The 21758-nt window shown below is 49.3% G+C and overlaps 1 protein-coding gene across 3 annotated transcripts in view; it reads left to right on the top strand.

Moving 5' to 3' along the window:
- MED23 (mediator complex subunit 23) overlaps positions 1 to 21758 on the top strand; it is a 684519-nt gene that overhangs the window by 215343 nt on the left and 447418 nt on the right. The gene's annotated exons all lie outside the window — the stretch shown is intronic.

Genomic DNA, 21758 nt, shown 5'->3' with positions numbered 1-21758 from the left:
TGAGTAAACTAGTTTTGCATCCTCTTCCCACCTCCCCCCTGTTTTCTTTGTCATTCTGAAAGTAAACATCATCAGGGCATGGAAAGGACTCTGCAAGAGATAGTGAGCTGTCTCCACAGACCTTTTAGTGATGACAATTCTGAGTTACCTGTAAGGCGACCGCCAGTACTCGGTGGTTTGGCATGGTTTAATGCTTTTTCTAAAACTGTGCTTTATTAAAAAGAGAACTCTTTGCATTCTGTTTATGCTTAGTTTTGTTTTTAAAGAGTATTGGTCTTTGCCAAATTTTAAGTGTGCATGTTTTGGGTTCCTTTATTTTTTCAAAGAAGACAAATATGATCCCACTCGCACTTTTAATTTGAAAAAGGCACTTACAATATATAACTCCTGATTCCAAGTAATAGTTTAATGGTGTTATTTGAATCGTTGATTTGCTGGATTAGCCATCGTTCAGGATTGTGAACTTGTATTTATTTGTGGGTGACCTAGCTCAAGAGCCCGGTAGGGTCATCTGCTGTGACGTTTCAGTGGATTATTTGACTGAATTTTGATAAGGTGCATGGGGCCAGAGGTAGGGATGTAAGGAGAGAACATGAGATGGATTAGAGAAAGGAAATTTTGCCAGGACTATCAACTTGGTGAGCTGGTATTCTCAGCTGCCTCTCATGCCTTTTAACTTTATAGTCTACAGGCCTACTGTAACTCTTGTGATGTGGGATAAATGACAGCCTGCCATACTATGATAATGTAGTGTTTTACACTCTTTCCCGCTATATATTTAATAATGGTATGGGTCCTCCAACTGTGTATTGCTGTGTGAAATGGACAGTGACTTGGCATGTTCATAATGTGATGAATCCTCCTTACTGTTAGTCAGGTGTAACACAGTATGTTACCAGAGAAATATTAGATTTGTTTATCAGGATAGGTATGGTTCACTCAGTTACACATCTTATTTTGCTTATCAGGATGGGTATGATTCACTCATTTGCACACGTCAGTTCTCCTAAGTATTATTGTTTGGAATATACAACCTTTGTATACTTTTTAACCACCATTCCTTTCAGGTATTTCATTTTATAAACATTTTAAATAGATTACATTTAATGTGTTTCCTATGTTATGTTCCTTAGTTACAATCTGCCAGTGAGTATGGCTATAAATAAACGTCTTTTATCCCAGATGAAGGGGGCATGTGTAGAAATGCCTTTACACCTGATTTTAAGGGTTCTGTTGCATTCTAACTCTACTTGTACTTGATATGTATTGGGGTCTTCTATTTTTACTCATTGTGTGGCAGTGCCTAAATGTATTGAGCTGCGGTTTGACTCTTGTGTTACAGAGGTGTGACTGGTGGGTTTTATTGATGTTTATCATCTTTCTGTCTTTGTATTTACAGAGCGATTCAGAACTGAGTTTATTGCTTTCGCAAATGCATATTGGAGCTATGTTGGGCATGTATTATGTCTAAATTGGTGTTTGATTTGTGGTTGTCTTTGTAGAGGTTGTTTCATGTTGGTCTAGCCATGTGGATAGCTGTGTGTGAAATGTCTCTCCAACGTGTCTTGTGATTGAGTACTTTCTTGTTGAGTGAGTGCAGCCGATAGACATATTTGAAAACTGCATTGCTTGTCTATGCTGCAGCGGACGTACATTAAATGTTCTGTCTATTGTGTTCTTAAGATTTATTAGCAAGAGAATGAATGTCGTGTTGGGTTTCTGCGTGTCATAACCTGGTTTGTTGTTCAATTGTGAAAAATGTGGAAATTACCACTGTGGTGTCTCTTCTGTTAGGTGTATGTGAGATCTTCGGGCTAATGAATTTTGATAGGTGTTCATGTATGTGCTTTTTTAATTGTATTTTCATTACTGTTGACAGTACTGTGATTACCTACTGTAAGGTATATTAGTGCTGTGACAGATGTATATAGTTTCTGTTCGAGGCTATAACTGTCTCCTACGCCTGCTATCCCAACTTAAAAGTAATACGTTATATGACTTTAAAACAACCATTTTAATTATCTTTTATAACCAAACATAACAAAGGTTACATGCGTTCCTTTTAGCATAGGCATTGAAGACATCATGAATTACATCATAATAGTTTGCTTCACAAAGTGAACCTTCACATCATGAACAATGCGTCTATAATTCTGTCTCATGATGACACAGCACCCATATTGATACCACACAACCGGTTGATAACGTTTTCAAGCCCTATAACATTCAGTAATGTAAGTTATGCAGCAGCTGCTGTAAATAACAAAGGATATGAGATTCTTATCAGGGGTTTTCTGCCATAGATCCGTTACTGTGCATCTCATCAGGCATCTGGTTCGTACTCGTATCCGGGCGCTCTGCACTAGTGATGTCTGCTGTCTGTGCGGCAATATAGCTTTGATAGCGCCCCCAAAAATGTTTTGTCCGGCTCCGGGGTGGGAGCAATTCACTGTAAAGTTCTGACTGCGTACTACAGTACACCATATTCCTGGACCAGCAAGTCAGCGTGGGAACGGGACCTCTGGCCCAGGCAGTCGCTACTGTACGCCTAGCTAGTAGTTGTCCCATATCCACTAGATGCCTCACTGCTTCTGGCAAGTTTTTGGAATAGCCTAACAACGCTAATCTGGGGTCAATGTCGTGGAGGCATTGTCGCCCAGCGCTTTAAAAATCAGTTCCCAAAAATGTGCAATTTCTGGACACAGCCAGGCTAAATGTAAAAACCCCGCTGGACCCGCACTTCAGTGATCACAATGAGCTGATTCACGGAGCCCATATCTCTGCAGCCGCTCTGGAGTTTAATAAACCTTGTTAAGGAACTTGAAATGAATTAGTCTGTGTCTTCCATTTAAGGAGATTTGCCTTGTGCTTTCACAGCAGTATTTCCATTTATCGTCATCCAAGCTCACCCCTAAGTTTGCATGCCATTCTAGTCTGGCTTTGGCATGTTGATTTTTCCTAAAATCTTGTGTGATCTTGTATATACTGGAGGCTATTTTTACGGGAGTATTTGACTTTATGACGTATGCAAGTGCTGCGACGTCAGGTGGTTCTGTTAAGTCATTTCCTAGTATGTCTTTCAGTGCCTGTCCCATCCTGTGATATTGGAGCCTAGTGAGCAGAGTGCTCTGATGCTCACCCATCTCCCCGTCCGACCACTTTTGACTGCGCCGTCGTTTAACATGTCGCCTATTGTAGTGATGTTCACCGACTCAAGCGCGCTTATCACTCATATATCACAGCATAGCAGTAGCCAGTGGCACCATTCCTTTGGCATCAGTGGGGAGTATAGTATGGTAGATTAGGTAGCTTTTGCCAGGCATGTGTAACCGCATTTACGGAATCTAGCACTCCGGTTCTGCGAGAAGGGGGCTTGAATAATGGTGCTGGTAGTGGGTGGAGGGGCTGCCACAATTTTTTCAATCTGTGTGGAGGCCCAGGTGTCTCATGTATCCAGCAGTGTGCATGGGAACTTTGTGCCGCACTGTAATACAGTTCTAAGACCGGAGCGCCCAATCCGCCCATGTTGTGCGGTAATGTAAGTGTACTTCAGCTGACTCTTGCATGTTTCCCAGCCCACGCCAAGTCAATTAAAAGTGATTTGATTATTTTAAAAGAGAATTTTGGGAGAACCATTGGGGTGTTAGCAAATAAAAACAGGAATCTAGGAAGAATGACCATCTTCATGAGTGATAATTGTCCCGCCAGAGATAGGGGCAGGCGCTTCCAATATGTTATGTCGTCTTCTAGTTTACTTACTGTCATCCCATAGTTTTCCCAGAATGCCACTTCTGAGTCCGTGTGTATCTTTACCCCCAAGTAGCGTACTGGCTCTGTTGTCCATTGTAAGGGGTATTCAGGTGCAAAGGGCTGCGCCGGTGGAGTAATCGGCAATATAATAGATTTAGGCCAATTGACCTTGAGGCCCGACAGCCCTCCATATTTAACAACCTCTTGAAGCATCGGTGACCGGTTTTCCTCCGGATCAGTACAATAACGTATCATCCGCATAGATTTATTGTAGCTTGGGGAGCAAATGCCCTTCTGACTGTGGTATTCACGGAGAGCGCAGGCTAGTGGCTCCGCTACAAGAGCATAGAGCAGCGGCGTGAGTCGGCATCCTTGATGAGTGCCTCTAGTTATCTTAATGGGGCAGTGACCTGGTCGCCCAGTCTGATTCTAGCTATAGGGGAGTTGACAAAACACCTATCATCAGTAAAAACATTTTGCCCAGTCTCATCCGCAATAAAACGTGCCTCATAAACACCCATTTCACTGAATCAAATGCTTTTTCCATGTCTTAAAAGACTGTGACTGCTTTGTTTCCTGCCTTGTATGTTGTATAGACCCAAAAGCTGTTCTCAGATTATACGTCAAGCTACGCTTTGGGACGAAGCTGGCTTGTTCCGGCGCTACTAGGATCTGGATCAAGGGGGCCATGCGGTTTGCTAGGATTTTGGCATATGTTTTAGTATCAACATTTAAGAAGTAAAGCAGACGGTAGGAGGAGGACTTGGCGGAGGGTTTGTTAGGTTATAGTATAGTAACTATTAGTGCTTCCCTCATTGAGGAGGGCATTCGGCCCTCTGAGCTCATTTCTTCGAATAGGGTTATTAAGTGTGGTATCAGTAGGTCCGCAGACTCTTTGTAAAATGATACCGTCAGTCCATCTACACCCGGGGCACTGCCTGTCCTCATGCCAGCCAGAGTTGCCCTAACTTTGTTGAGTGGCCTCAATAGGTATTCTCTGTACTCGTCCATCAACCACGGTAGCTTAATGTGCTCCAGGTAGTCCAGTATTTCTGCTTCTCCCACTTCCACCTTGGTGCAGTATAACATTGAGTAATATTGTTGGAATCTATCAGCTATCGCAGCCGGTTCAGTGATCGGCTCTCCCTCTTTTGCGTTTATTTCCGTCACTGCTGTCTTTTATTTCTGGACTTTATTAATGAAGCTAGTACTGAACCCGGTCTTTCTCCCTCTTCATAAATACGGGCAGTGGCATATTTCCCTAAATGTTTGACTTCTTTGTCTGCAGTGTCATAGAATCCCTGTGGTGCAAACGTAAGTTTTTTTTCAGCGCCGTTGTGTGTCCTTGCTGACAATTCACGCTCTAGTGCTTTCACGCATACCTCCAAAGAAACCTTAAATGCCTGAAGGACCCCAGAGTGTTTGGCCATCGCGATCCCTTGAATGTAGACCTTAAATGTGTCCCATACTGTTGTAAATTCATCAACTGAACCTATGTTTATATCAAAGTAACTATCAATGGCTTCTGCTAGATCTGCCTTAACCCCTTGCTTGCTTCTGTTGGCCAACATCGGCCGATGGCCGATACGGCCTGCCCACTCTGCTAAACCGCCGCACTGCGACAGAATTGATGCCGCGGTTAAGCAGTTAAATACCGGGTCTATCAGCGAGTAAGTTGGGAATCTCCAAATAAAAGGGGGAATCATCATCTGCGGGCAGTCAACAATGTTTTGTATCGGAGTGGTCTCAATATGTGCGTGGGTGTATTTTACAATTACGAATCTGATTGTTTATAGTCCGTGAAGATAGCCAATAATCAATTCTGGTGTGCAAGTCGTGATAGTCTGAGTAATGGGTGAATCCCCCCGTGTGTGCGATCTCACCCTCCACACATCACATAAATCTAGGCGTACAGTAGCGTCTAAGATAGCTCTGGCTGCAGCTCAGGGGCTCTGAGTCGGGCCTCCTGATCTATCCAGAGTCGGGTCTATAACACAATTAAAATCTCCCCCTTAAAGCTGTATTCGAGCGTCATATCCGCACATTTTCTGCATCAGATCTAGATAAAAATGAGGGTTGTCGTAGTTAGGCCCATATATATTCACTATTATCAGGCCTCGCCCCTTTCCACGGCACATGGATATTACAAATCTACCCTCTGAGACAGTTTCCAGTGCTTCCAGTGTCATCCCCGATTTCGGGTTCGCCCATGTGATGACTCCCCTAGCATATGACGTGAATCCCGCTGCGTTAAGGCTGCCTCTTGGACAGCTGCGTGTCCACATATTACTGCTGATAGGCAGATGCGTCTCCTGGAGGAGCGCGATATCCATCCTGTGTCGGGTAAGATAATGAAATAATTTCCGCAGCTTTCTATGATCGTTAAGGCCTCGAACATTCCATGTCATTATGTTTACACTACCGGTATGGGACAGCATTGTGGTTGGTATACATCATTAATCTGGTGGAATGTATCAGAGGGGTGTCAGTGCCGTGTTCTCCATAGATGCCTAACATACTACGAATGCATGTTTGAAACCTTCTTGCTATAAAGTCTAACATTGAAGTGAAACTCCGAGCCGTCTCTCCCACCCTGCGCTCTCCCCAACTTTGCACTGACGGATTTCCCCCTCCTCCCCTTCTCCAAGTATACGTTATGTGAATCACATGTTACTATGTCCTTACATAAACCGTCCTGGCATTTCGTCCGTGTTGTGGATCTCACTCGTGGGCGGATTTTGCCTGCTCCCCCTCGACTAATCTCAAGTAGATCAGTCCTCCGTTATATGCCATCGCGCATATCTTGTGAATCTGAGCTTCTTATCAGCTATCTAGTCTTATGGTGCTTCAGTCGAAAGAGGTTAGGGCAGGTTGGCCACAAGAGCTGTGTTTCAAGGCTTTCAATGCCCCCCCTCCAATGTTCAGTTGAGACCTGTATATGCTATTCCATTTCATCAAAGAGTTTCCCTCGCCTCAGTCATTTTAGAGACGTGCGTCTACCCCAACAAATCAGTCTCAAACATTAGCGGACTCTTGTGTCTGCGATTCATTCAATCTTGCTCTTCCAGGCTCCCTCCATGGGTGCCTTCGCCGTCATCTTAGACTTTAATTCTTGTGTCTTGTTTGGACCATATTTTGTGAGCATTCTGTATCAGCTTAGGATCCGTGAATATTCTAGATTTTCCCTGCCTGTTCACTCTAAGGTGTGCTGTGTAAAGCATTGCATAATCAAGGTTCTGCTCTTTCAATTGCTTTTTCAGGAGTGCAAACTGTTTTCTCGCTTCCTGCACCCACAGAGTGAAGTCAGGAAATCAAGAGATTGTGGAGCCCTCATGTTGGAGGCTTCTCTTCTCTCTTGCGCCTCTCGGTGCCGCATCTCGGGCTCTATAGTTCAACAATTATGCTATTATGGGTCTTGGCGGGGGACCTGGCCGTGGTCTTGGGCCAAGTGATTGATGGGCACGCTCTACCACGAACATAGGGGAAAAGGATTCCCGGCCCAGCTGCGACACTGGCAAGTTTTCCACATACATTTCCATGTTACCCATGCTGGTAGATTCCGGAAGGCCTATTATTCATATGTTATTCATATGTTGCTCCTTCGCAAGCGAGCCTCCAAATCTTCTGCTTTGTCCTGAAGGTTACTCAGCAGCCTCCTCATCTGTCGTTGCTCCGAGTCCAGTCTGTCTGGCCTTCTTCTACTTCCATCATCCTTCTATCCGTTCTGTCTATCCGTTCTGCCTGCTTATCGAGACGTTCCGTCATGCGATCCATCTGGTACGCTAAGGAGTCTATCTTGCCATCAATGGTTGCCAAGGTCTTCTGAACGGCTGCTAGTATTGTGCGTATATCTTCTTCCGCTGGGCCCGCCATTTCTGCTGGCGCAGTCGTTGCTTGTTAAGGTTCCAATTCCTTCTGCTTCTGTCTACACTGATCAAAGTTAATTTTTAGCTGGGTTTTGTCTACCTTGCCCATGATCTCCACTGCTTTTCAATCCAATCTGCACGCTTATCTGTACGCTTGCGGCCCTTATTGCTCCCCGATGTGGTGTTCTCGCCTCTCTGGGTTTCTGCACTCGGACCTGGCAGGTATCTAGGCAGTCTATGGTAGCCACCTTGCTCTGTGTATTTGTTTCAACCAATGTTGTAGCACTGTGCGTTCTAGTCTGCTAAGCGGGCAGTGTTGGTTTTCCCTCTCCGCGCTAGGTAGGGTGCTCAATCCGGCGTGGTGATACTGTTCTCCTTATGTCCCTCTTGTGTGTGTCCCTGGTACTTTAACTCTCATATAGATCACACTGGTGCATTAGTCTGGGGGCTAAGAATTGTCCTCAGCCTCTATTCTCTAGCTGCTTGGGGCAGGGTGCCTGCAGTAATAGAAGTGATAATGAAGTTTTTCAGAACCAACTTCGGAGCGGCTGCCAGTTTGCCGAGCGTAGCTGCTTCGTTTTCTACTCTTCCACTACTCTACTTACTGCGGTCAGCGCTGTTCAACCGCTGCACTCCACTTATTCCAAGGGCCGCAAACTCTCTTCCCAGAGCCACTGCTCAGTTTGCAATCGCCCCAGCACTCACCGCAGCAGTCATTGCCCAGGTGAACACAAGTGCACCACCAGCACAACTCCGGCCTCTACCTGCTCGGCGTCCTCGTTCATCATCGAAGGGCATGCACCGTTTCCATCTGACTCGTCCGCTCTCGCCAGTCTTTCAGAGCTCACCATGGCAGGCAGTGTACACGCGTTCTCTTTGCGTCTCTCACCTCAACTTGCAGAGGAGTCCTTCTGTGGCCGCTACGCGCTAGTACTCACCTGCACACCCCAACCGGCCTCCGGGCACTCAGCTCTTCACGGGGGCTTCTCCCTCATCAGCAATCTGGTCCGGGGCTTCTATCACGTCGCTCTGCTGCCGCTTTGCTTCTGGTGTCGGCAGCCAGGACTCACGTCTGATCTCGACGGAGGATGTACCCCTCGTGGCTCCAGCTGCTTAAGCAGTCTTTCCTAGGCCTCCACTCTTCGCTGTCACTCGGCAGTGGGATCTCCGCTCGCTCCTGGGCTTCTGCCTTGCCTGCAGGCCGGGTCCGGGCTTCATACGCAGCAGATGGGCGCCATGCTCGCGCTCCTCCTCAGGCGCTGGTAAGCTGATTATTCAGTAGAGTGTCCGTTTCTCCACTTCTGGGTGGTGTTTCTGGACCATTAACGTAGCTCAGAAGCAGGATAAATGAAGGATTTTGTGACAGCAACACAGAGCTCCCGGCTTATGCGGCCATCTTGGGCTCAGGCAAGCTCCGCCCTAGTTATGACTTTTTTAAAGTGTACCTGGGACCTGTACTTTAATAAATGGCTATATTCAGCCGTAAATTTGAGGAGGTCAACATTCAGGATATCCATTTACAGCTTTAGTCTGGGTTACTATAGCACCGAGTTGGGCTCATCATGCCTTAATGGATCCTATCTGAAAAAGGCAAAATAGGGTATTTAATAAGTTGGCCTCTGCTCAGGCAAGCTCCGCCCTAGTTATGACTTTTTTAAAGTGTACCTGGGACCTGTACTTTAATAAATGGCTATATTCAGCCGTGAATTTGAGGAGGTCAACATTCAGGATATCCATTTACAGCTTTAGTCTGGGTTACTATAGCACCGAGTTGGGCTCATCATGTCTTAATGGATCCTATCTGAAAAGGGCAAAATAGGGTATTTAATAAGTTGGCCTCTGCTTTCACTATCATAAGCAGACCAGGTTTGACCTTTTTGCCCCGTCTTACTGTACCTTAATTGGCCCTAGCAGGTAATGTCAAATCACAGCCTATCTACTGTCCCTTAACATTTGAATCAGAATTCCAAGAAAGATTCACATTTTCATTCGTAAAGTTCAAAACATTTTTCCCATTCTCAAGTCCTGTTTGTGGAGCAGTAGAGTCTCCAACTTTCTATGGGGCACAAGTTTTAGGAGATGAAGGTTTCTTAGTGGTTAAGAACAGGCGTTGATGAGCAGGCATGTTTGATAAAGGAACTAATTGCTCCTACCTAAAAGTATTTTCTTTGTTCTCATCCAGGGGATACTCATCAAAGTCATAATCTATGAATAATCCCCGCCCATGTGCAGGATCCTGGAGCGTATAGAAAATACATATATATAACTATATATGCATATGTGAATATATATATATATATATATATATATATATATCAGTCGGTGAAGAGTCTCGGGGTCACTCTTAATTCGGACCTCTCACTGAAAAGTCAGGTCGGAACAGTGATCTCCTCCAGCCTATTCCAATTACGGAAGATCAAGAAAATTGCCCATCTATTTACACACTCTGCTCTTATCCAGGTGGTAATCGCCCTGGTTCTCTCCCGACTTGACTTTTCCAACTCTATATATCTGGGCCTTCCCCTTGCTCTGTCCAAACGCCTGCAGATTGTTCAAAACCAAGCTGCTAGATTAATATTCAAAAGCAATCGCAGGGACTCGGCGAAACCTCTGCTAGCCTCTCTCCACTGACTTCCTATTGCTCACCGGATTACTTTCAAAGTAGGCTGTTTAGTTTGCAAGGCCCTCCATGGAAAAAGCCCTAGGTTCATTAATCATCTAATAAATAAATACGAACTGACCCGTAACCTTCGCTCTGCCCATTTGTCCTTCCTCACGCTACCATTGTATAAAAAGAAACGTCTGGGCGGATGCCGATTTGCTTACCTCGCCCCCAAGATATGGAACTCTTTTCCCCTTTCACTCCGGACCTGCACCGAACTGGCGAAATTCAGGGGTGCCCTGAAGACTTGGTTATTCAAGCAAGCGCACGGTTAGGCTATTGTTTTACCGTCCGTCTCACTTTAGCGCCATGAAACCTCTGGGTGACCGTGCGCTTGACACTATAGCGAAGTAACAGGTGAACACGTTTTATTTTTTTTAACAAACAAAAAAAACATTCAAAGCAACTATTTACATGACAAACGGCTGCAACGACAAACGAATAACATAACATAACATATATACACACAGCCTAAAACATTTCCACAATGGCCAAAATGCTGAAATTACATAGGTTTGCAATGTAGCACCTATTCTCTCCCAACCCCTAAGGAAGAAATAGAGCAGTAAACACTTGTTGTACAACAATGCTTTATTGCCATAGAGAAAACCTGTAATTGCAGGTATTTGCCAATAGGCTGCAGTAGAGTATAAGGAAACAAAGAAAAACTAACACCTTGCCTTTAAGGCATTAGAGTAGGGGTACCGTGCCTTTAAGACATGCAGGAGACCCCCTTGCTCCCATGATGCACCACAGGTGGCAGTTAGGTCAGTTCTTTTTTCCGGCTCCTTCTGAGAGGATCCAGGAGCTTGAGCGCTTCAGTTTTGTGACTAAAACTGATTTTGAAGAGATTTTTTCAGAAAATTCGACGTTTTCTGCTTTCTAAAGGCTTCTTATGCTCGTTTTGTGGTCTTCCATAATTATTTTCCAGTCAGAATGCCAGCCTTATTCAGGAAATGTCCTTCCTGTGACAAGAAGATGGCACTGGCAGATCCACACTCGGTGTGTATTGTGTATCTTCCATTCTCACACAATCCTGACCAGTGCCACCGTTGCCAGAAGTTCTCCAGGCGGACCCTGCGCGACAGGGAACGCATAAAACTCCATGCACTGCTGGAAAAGGACAAAAGTCATCAGGGTGGTGGCCAAGGAGGCCTCAGACCACCATCTTCCAGCAAACCTCAAAAGCGGCGACATTCCACCTCTCCTGACCCCAGAAAGAGGAAGGGAACAAGAGATTCACCGTCGACGTCGAAGAGGCCCAGATACTCTTCAGCGTCGAGGGACAGAACACCATCTCGACGTCGAGAGTCTCCGCCTCATGCAAATAAGTCTGCATCAAGGCTCCACACTTCGGGCTCAAGGCTGTGGGTGCTGCGAGACCTAAGTCTCCGTCGACGTCAAGGCTTCCCTTGACGTCGAGACGCTCTCTGCCGCCCTTGAGGGGGTCAGCGTCGAGAGTTGCGACGGCAAACATCTCTCCACCAGTGGGCTTGCCGTGTCTAGGTCCCACCACTTGACATCAAGAAGATCGACGTCGACACAACGGCATGAAAGATCGCCGTCGACATGACGTCATGAAAGATCGCCGTCGACATGACGTCATGAAAGATCGCCGTCGACTCGACGCCATGGCAGATCGGCGTCGAGATCTCCAAATCGACGCCGAAGGTCGACTTCGAGGTCACCTCATCGCCGTAGGTGATCGACGTCAAGACCACCATCAAGACCTCATTCAACGCCGATGGCGACTCAGACCTCATCGCCGTTGAGGCCCTCGATGTCGAGAGAAAAGATTACAGAAATCACAGAGGAGTCCCAGCGGCAGTCGGTTCCAAGGTCCGGATCGTCATCTGGAGACCGGTCATTGTCTCCAGGACTGCATATTGTGAAGATCTCACCAGAGGTATCCCCCAGACCTGCAGGGGAGAGGGCCCACGGTCTGTCGCCTCGCCGTCCTCAAGGTGCTGGGTCAGGTGGCCGCAGTAGTCCGGGCTCGGATTACTCCCGCACATATACGCCATCCAGCCATCCAGGACCACTCCTCGGGGAAGCACTCCGGCTGGACCCTCGAAGTCTCCCCCTAGGAGACCAAGATCGCCTTCCAGACCAAGATCACCCTCTACACGTCGGTCTAGGTCCAGGGGTCGTCACGGCCATCATCACGACAGACCCCATTAAAGAAGGCGCACAAGATCACCCACATGGTCTTCCTCTACAAGTTCTTCGGTCCGGGACTACCCCCGACCTTCTCCTCAACTCCTCCATCACGGGTGTCGCCCATCGATGACATCACGACTTTCACAGATGTTCTGGGTAGGGGTGCAAAGAAACTCAACATCATTTTGCATACCCCGGTGGTTCCCACGTCCGTCATCTTTGATACCTTACATCACCGTACAGCTCCTAGACCGCTGCTACCGCTGGTGTCAGGATTTTTGGAACCGCCTATGGCCACCTTCCTCACCCCTGCGACGATGGGTTCCGTTCCATCCAGAATTGCAAAAAAATACAAGGCCCCAGCAGAGGACCCCTTGTTTCTCAGGGCTGACCCACCAGCGGACTCGGTCATTGTGGCTGCAGCCATGAAGTCCCACTCAGCTTCTGCGGCATCCTCTATTCCCCTGAGAAGGACAGTAAACAGATGGACTCCTATGGGAGGAAGATGTGCAATACTTCAGTGTCATCAATAAAGGTTGCGAGTGCCTCTGCCCTCTCTGGAGATATGACCGATCTATTTGTGACTCCCTGGCAGGATTCACCGAGAAGCTTCCCAAAGAGGACCAGCAGGAGTTCACTGAAATTCTGCAAGCAGGGGGGCTAGTAGCCAATTAGGTGATAAGTGCTGCAGCAGATGCTTCAGATCTCGCCGCTCAGGGCTACTCCCATGGAGTCTGTTCACGACGCTCAGCCTGGCTGCGCCTCACAGGCCTCAAGCCTAATGCCCAGAAAAAGATTCTGAACCTTCCATTTAATGGCTTGTCTTTGTTTGGGGCTCACGCTGACGAGTAAATGAACAAAATGAAGGCAGAGATGTACACTGTCAAGGTTGTTGGCCTGGAAAAGCGCAAAGAGTTCAAGAAACGTTTCTGTCAGGGTGACAAACGTTCTTTTCAACAGAGGGTTCAAACCCCTCAATGGTTCTCCCAGAACCAACAAAGATCCCAGTTCCAACAAAGGCCCCCTGGAAGAGGAAGAGGCAATAACAAACAGCAGTCCACCTCTAAGCAGCCTCCCAAGCCTTGAGTCGTTACTTCCTCCGCAACCGTTCGCCACTCCAGTAGGAGGCTGTGTAACTTTTCACCTGGAAGAGTGGGAAACCATAACAAGAGACAAGTGGGTGCTGAATATTGTGCAGCATGGTTACTTGTTGAGGTTCACATCTCCTCCTCCGCAAGTGCCCCAGCAATTCAAGCGCCTTCCTCAAATTCAAAGTCAGCTGTTAACGGACAAAGTATTTATCCTTCTCGCAAAGAAGGCCATAGAGGAGGTCCCGCCCCTCCAAAGACATCAGGGGGTATATTCCCGCTACTTCCTAGTCCAAAAGTGAGGAGTAGACAAAGAGTACAGACCTATCCTCGACCTGCCCCTGCTAAACAGGTTTATCAGAAAGGAGACATTTCGTATGCTAGCCCTGCATCAGATGTTTCCGCACCTTCACCAGGGAGACTGGATGTGTGCCATCGACCTGCAGGACGCCTGCTTTCATATACCTGTCTCAGTGAAGCATTGCAAATTTCTCAGGTTCCAAATCTCTTGTCACCACTATCCGTATCAAGTACCTCCGTTCGGCCTCAAATCCGCCTGCGGACATTCTCTAAGTGCATAGTGGTGGTGGCTGCCTTCCTCCGCAGACTGAAGATATTAGTTTTAACATACCTAGACGACTGGCTCCTGAAAAGCTCCACACCTGCTCTACTTCAGAGCCATCTCACATACTGCCTCAACCTGATGCATTCCTTGGAGTTGCAAGTCAACTACAAAAAGTCGGTCCTCAACCCCACCCAACGAATACACTACCTGGGCGCCTCCCTGGACTCCGCAGAGACAAGCGTGTGTCCTTCGGAGGAGAGGTTGTCATCGATGCTTCTGAAGTGCTGCACCCTACTCGACACCCAAAGTCCTACAGCCAGACAAGTGTCATCACTACTGGGATCGATGGCCTCGTGCATCTACATTGAACCCAATGAACCCCTTCACATGCGGCCTCTGCAGCAGGCACTCGAGGATAAATGGTCTGAGGTCAGGTCACTGTGGGACACCCCCGCGCCGCACGGCCACCAGCTGCTGCGTGTGCCCCCAGTGCCTGCCTCTGCCTCAGCGCCGGCCTCGCTGCCGCCCTGAGCGCTCTCCTTGGTTTTTTCCTAGTTTTGCCTGAAATTGTGCTTGTATTTTTTTCTTCCCCAGAGCGTGTCACTGTCTTTTTTCCCCGTGTTTTTGCCTGTAATTGTGCTTGTTTTTTCCTCCCCAGAGCGTTTCACTGTCTTTTTTTCCCCGTGTCTCTGACTGTAATTGTGCTTGTTTTTTCCTCCCCAGAGCGTGTCACTGTCTTTTTTTCCCCGTGTTTTTGCCTGTAATTGTGCTTGTTTTTTCCTCCCCAGAGCGTTTCACTGTCTTTTTCCCCCGTGTCTCTGACTGTAATTGTGCTTGCTTTTTGCCGCTTCTCGTCGTGCTTGGCCCCCTCGCCGCCCCCCGCTCCCGCTTCCCGCCACCGCCTTCAGCCCCGCCCCTTTTCTCTTCTGTTTCCCTCCCCGCTCCCGCCTCCCAGCTGCTCCGCCCACCCGCGCACTTCGCCTTAAATGGCGACCGTGCGAACGCGCAGCGGTCACGCGCAGCGGTCACGCGCAGCGGGCGCGCCGATTGTGCGCCGAAGGCGCGCCAAAGGTAAGCCCGTCTGCGCCCGTCCGCGACCGGATCGCGCCCAGCGCCAGGACCCCTGGCCCCCACCGACGGAAGCCGACCCGACGAACCTACAGCGCCGCCGACCTCACCGCACTCAACACCGGCCACATCCCAGGATGTCACCGAGCCGCCCCGAAGCACACCCACGGACCCTTCAGCTGCCACGCCTGCAAGTTCACCTGCATCCGGACCTTCCCTGCACCCGCCAAGCCGAACTCCAGCAGCACCCACCTCAAGTGTATCCTGCTCAACACCCGCTCCGTCCACAGACACGCCGTAGAACTCTGGAACCTGCTCGACACCACCGCCCCCGACGTTGCCTTCATCACCGAGACCTGGATGAACGCCTCCTCAGCCCCAGACATCGCCATCGCCATCCCAGAGGGCTACAAGATCACCCGGAGGGACCGCGACAACCAGACCGGAGGAGGCATCGCCATCATCCACAGAGACACCATCCGCATCACTACCAACACCGATGACACCCTCACCACCGCTGAACACCTGCACTTCCAGATCCACACCAACCCAAAGACCACCCTCAGAGGCACCCTGATCTACCGACCCCCGGGACCACGCACACGATTCAGCGAGGACATCGCCGACTTCGTCAGCCCGCACGCTCTCCCCTCCGCTGACTACATCCTCCTGGGGGACCTCAACTTCCACCTGGAGAACAACAACGACCGCAACACCATCAGCCTGCTCGACAACCTCGACAACCTAGGACTCAAGCAACTGGTGACCACCCCCACCCACTACGCCGGACACACACTCGACGCCGTCTTCTCATCCAGCAAAGACGTCACCTTCAGCCACGCAACAGAACTCCACTGGACGGACCACAGCTGCGTCCACTTCACCTTCAGAAGAACGACGATCCACCACCACCAGCAACAGGTTGCTCGAAGAAGCTGGAACAAGATCACAGCCGACCAGCTCACCGCTTCCCTGAGCCAGCACCCTCCCGCCAACTCAGCGAACCCCAGCCAGGCCGCCGACAACCTCACGAAATGGATCAACGACTGCGCGGACGAACTCGCCCCTCTGAGAACCCCACCCAGCAGACCCTGCAGCAGAAAAACACCATGGTTCACCGACGAACTCAAGAGCTCCAAGAAGAACTGCCGAGCCCTCGAGAAAGCATGGAGAAGGGAACCAACGACGGACAACATGACCACCCTCAAGCTCGCCACCCGGAAGCACCACCAACTGATCCGCGCCACCAAGAAAAATGCATACAAGGACCGGCTGGACAACAACGCACACAACTGCAAGGAGCTCTTCAACATCGTGAAAGAGCTATCCAACCCCAACGCCGGAAACAATGACATCACCCCGTCGCAAGAACTCTGCAACTCCCTCGCGTCCTACTTCCACAACAAGATCACGGACATACACAACAGCTTCAACAACCAACCAACGCCAGCCACAACCGCAACGACGCCACCCACCACCACCCTCCGCACCTGGACCCCGATCAGCACCGAAGACACCATCCGCACCATGAACTCCATCCATTCCGGATCTCCGACTGACCCCTGCCCTCACCACATCTTCAACGAAGCCGACACTGTCCTCGCACCCCACCTGCGGGACATCATCAACACCTCCTTCGACTCCGCCACCTTCCCTGAGAGCTGGAAGCACGCCGAACTCAGCGCTCTCCTCAAGAAACCCACAGCAGACCCCACCGACCTCAAGAACTACCGTCCCATCTCGCTCCTCCCGTTCCCGGCCAAAGTCATCGAGAAGACCGTCAACAAACAGCTGGCCGCCTTCCTCGAGACGAATGGATCCCTCGACCCCTCACAGTCTGGCTTCCGAGCGAACCACAGCACCGAGACCGCCCTCATCGCCGCCACCGACGACCTTCGAACCCTGATGGACAACGGAGAAACAGCGGCCCTCATCCTCCTGGACCTCTCCGCGGCTTTCGACACTGTCTGCCACCGCACCCTAATACAGCGCCTCAGCAACATCGGAATCCGGGAGAAGGCACTGGAATGGATCACCTCCTTCCTCGACGGAAGAACACAAAGAGTCCGCCTACCACCGTACAAGTCAGAGGCCACCAAAGTCATCTGCGGCGTCCCTCAAGGATCCTCGTTGAGTCCCACCCTCTTCAACGTCTACATGAGCCCCCTCGCGGCCATCGCACGCCAACACAACCTCAACATAATCTCCTACGCTGACGACACCCAGCTGATCCTCTCCCTGACCAACGACCCCACCACCGCCAGAGCCAACCTGCACGAAGGGATGAGAGACGTAGCCGAATGGATGACGACCAGCCGCCTGAAACTGAACTCAGACAAGACGGAGGTCCTCATCCTGGGCTCCTCACCCTCTGCCTGGGACGACTCCTGGTGGCCTCCCGCCCTAGGCACCGCACCCAAACCAACGGACCACGCACGCAACCTGGGCTTCATCCTGGACTCCTCCCTCTCCATGACCAGGCAAGTCAACGCCGTCTCCTCATCATGCTTCAACATCCTGCGCATGCTACGTAAGATCTTCCGGTGGATCCCCACCGAGACGAGGAAGACGGTCACCCAAGCCCTCGTCACCAGCCGACTGGACTACGGCAACGCCCTCTACGCCGGAACCACTGCCAAACTCCAGAAGAGACTCCAGCGGATCCAGAACGCCTCGGCGAGACTCATCCTCGACATCCCCCGACGCAGCCACATCTCCGGACACCTGAGAGATCTGCACTGGCTCCCGGTCAACAAGAGAATCACCTTCCGCCTCCTCACCCACGCACACAAAGCCCTACACGACCAAGGCCCGAGCTACCTCAACAACCGGATCAACTTCTACACTCCCAAGCGCCTCCTCAGATCAACCAACCACGCCCTCGCCGCCGTCCCCCGCATCCGAAGAGCGACAACAGGAGGAAGATCCTTCTCCTACCTGGCCGCCAAGACCTGGAACTCACTTCCCACCAATCTGCGCCTGACCCAAGACCACCTCTCCTTCAGGAAGAAGCTCAAGACCTGGCTGTTCGAGCAGTAGCGGCACCCCCCCCCCTCCCAGCGCCTTGAGACCCTACGGGTGAGTAGTGCGCTCTACAAATGACCTGATTGATTGATTGATTGGTCACTGGGAAGATCGTGTCTCTCTCCACCAAGTTGCCAGAGACTCCATCAGATGGTGGATGAAACGCTCTCACCTGCTGCAAGGGGTTCTGTTTCATCAGTCACCTCCAACGCAGATGGTGGTCACAGATGCCTCAATGCAAGGCTGGGGAGCTCACGTGGACCAGCTTCAGGTACAAGGTCTCTGGTCTGAGACCAAAAGAAGCTATCATATCAACTTCTTGGAGCTGTGGGCGGTCTATCTGGCGCTCAATTCCCTGTACCCGTCTCTTCAGTCCAGCCTCATTCAAGTTCAGACAGACAACACAACAACGATGTTCTATCTGAACAAACAAGGAGGCACCAGGTCACGAGTTCTGTCTCTGGAAGCTCAATCCATTTGGCGGTGGCTTCTGGCGAGAGGTCTCTCCATTGTTGCAGTTCACCTTCCAGGGATCCTGAATGTTCAGGCAGACGGTCTAAGCAGAGACTTCGTAGAAGCGCATGACTGGGTGCTCAATGAAGACGTCGCCCAGGAGGTATTTCGGCAACGGGGAGTGCCAGACATTGAGCTGTTCGCATACGCGGCAAATGCGAAATGCCCCGTCTTCGCGTCCAGATTCCACCAGCAGGGATCACGGGGGAATGCACTTTTGATCAACTGGTCGCAGACATTGCTGTGCTCTTTTCCTCCACACCCTCTGATCGCGGCGGTGATACAGAAGTTCTACAGGTCCAACAACAGAATGATCCTGATAGCGCCGGAGTGGCCATGCCAGTGGTTGTACCCGGATCTCCTCCAATTGTCAGAGGTTCCTCACCGGAGGCTATCATGCCGCCCAGACTTACTGACCAAGGACAAGGGGAGGGTGTTTCATCCCAACCTTTCTTCCCTTTGATTGACAGCATGACTCCTGAGATCATCCAGTATGGCCACCTAGACCTTTCGGCTGACTGTATGAACATACTTAGAGAAGCGAAGAGACCCTCCACCAGAAAGTCTTATGCTTTCAAGTGCAAGAGGTTTTACATTTGGTGTAAGGACAATGCTCTCGATCCAATTCAAGGTCAGGAGCAGGTGATTCTCCCATACTTATTACACTTGGCAAGGTCAGACCTGAAGTACCCCTCCATCAGGGTTCACTTAGATGCTATCACAGCGCACAGCAAGTCTCTTTCCCAGACCTCATTCTTCCTTATGCCTGTGGTCAAAGATTTCCTACAGGGGCTTAAGAAGGTGTTTCCACCAGTGAGGTCCGTAAAACCAAGATAGGGTACTCCCAAATTAAATTTTAGGTCTAGAGGAGGGAGAAACAAGAAATAGGATAAAGGACCTCTAAACTGACCTGTACTATTTTTCAACGTGAATCAATCTCTATTTTTTAATAGATGCTGCACACATATAGAATTTCAAACAATCATATTCTTTTCATTGTATTTATTTTTCTTTCAACAGATTTTGTATCATTACAATATCATTTTTCAAAGGGAAGAAAGTTTTTTGAAAGATTGTTTTCAAACTCATTATTGTGACATATAAAAATACATTGTTAAACACGTTTATTATATACAAAACATCAAATCAAAAAGCTCATAAACACCCCCAGTAGACAGTAATTCTTTTTTTCAGATTTCTCCAAGACAATCATTCCTAACTATCTCACCATCACATATACTCCTTCATACTCACTCTCATACTGTGCAAAAGTGCTAAAAAGCAAACCGAACAAAACATCTGAGATGCAAGGGACAAAGTAAATTATTATCATCAGTGATCTGATGGCTTGGAATCCCATATATTATATTATGCTTTAGTCCTGATTTCCTATGGTCTTCTCTGGTAAGGTTCTCGAATGTATATGGCCGTCAGATCCGGAGGGCTGACGGGGTTGCAGGCTCCATCTTCGGTGGGGCAGTGGTGGGCTACAGGTAAGCGCTGCAGCCTTCGCGCTCCCTTTTCCTTAAAAGGGACGCCCCATGCGCACGCGCAGCGGACGCGCACAGCGGGCGCGCCGAAGGCGCGCCAAAGGCAAGCCCGTCGCCGGCCGGGGCCAGGGGCACTCCACTCTGCCCAATTTTTAACTTTCACACCCGCCCAACTCTACTCCCTGCAGGGCCCGTGGACTTTGGCAGATTCCATCATTGCCAAAATCTCTAAATTCGGCCTCACGCCGTCTGCCCTTACCCCCATAGTTCCTCCTGCCTGTGGCCCCCTTGAGCCGCCCCTTTCTTGTCCTGTGACCCCTGTAACCTCCGTCCTCCTTTTGAATACCAGATTGGCGGTAAAGCATTTTCATGAACTTTTTGTTCTGCTAGACACGCGTCAACCTGATCTATTATTCCTTACGGAGACTTGGTTCTGTTTAGACTCACTTCCTACTCTTTTGGCTGCCCTACCCTCCCCTTATTATGCCATCGGCGCCGACAGACCGGGTGGTAAGGCGGGTGGCGGTGTTGCTATCATTGCCCGTGCCGATATTGATTTTCAGTCACTTCCAACCTCTCCTATTGCAACAGCCGACTATTTAGTGGTCCGATCTGCATCTTTTTTGCCACCTCTCACTTGCTTGCTTATGTACCGTCCCCCACAATCTGCTTCGCACTTCCTCCCCGCTTTCCAAGACCTGCTGGCTACCTTGGCAGTGAACAATACCTCCATCCTGGTACTTGGAGATTTCAACTATTGGCCCTCTGATCCGGCTGAGGACTTTTCCTCCAAAGAATTTTCTGACTCTCTTTGTTCCCTCAATTTCGTATCTCATGTTCACACCCCACTCACGTTCACGGTCATATCTTAGACCAGGTTTGGTCGCTCAATTGTCCCGTCTCTCCCCCGGTGGCTTTCCCATGTGTATGGTCTGATCATTTTTTAATTTCTTTTTCTATATCTCCCTGCCTTGTTAAACCCCCCCTCCCCCCCTTCCCAGGAACGTTTGGGCCCGCAACTGGACTCATGTGGACACGACATCTCTTTGTTCCTCCCTTTCTGTCTCTTGTCCCGATTTTCTTGATTCCCCTTTTCATTCTCAAATGGACTCCTTAAATAATTGGCTCAGCAGTGGCTGCGACCAGGTGGCTCCACTTAGACGAGTCACCGCCAGGCGCAATTACGACGCCAATAGGTGGTTTAATGCCACACTTAAAGAGGAAAAACTGGCTCTACGGCAAGCAGAGCGTGCCTGGCGCCGCGCCTACTGCCCTCTTTTTAAAACTCAATATTTCACGCTTTTAAATAAATATAAAAAATCCATTCTCCGTACCAAAACAGAATATTTCTCGTCCAAAATTTTGCTCGCCGAGAGAGATATTCTCTGTTGTGCATGATTTAGCTTTCTCGGATAGAGTCACTCTTAAAGCTTCCCCATCCCAGACTCTCTGTGACTCACTCAACAGTCATTTTATAGAGAAAATTGCTGTCATTAAGTCTAATGTTGCCGCCCCCTTCCCCTTCTTTCTTGGATCTACAGCCCTTCTCTCCCCGAATACATCTCAACCACT

The sequence above is a fragment of the Lissotriton helveticus genome, chromosome 6 (assembly GCF_964261635.1).
Source record: "Lissotriton helveticus chromosome 6, aLisHel1.1, whole genome shotgun sequence".
Taxonomy (NCBI): domain Eukaryota; kingdom Metazoa; phylum Chordata; class Amphibia; order Caudata; family Salamandridae; genus Lissotriton; species Lissotriton helveticus.
The sequence above is the reverse complement of the archived record's forward strand: the minus strand, read 5'-3'. Positions and strand labels throughout refer to the sequence as shown.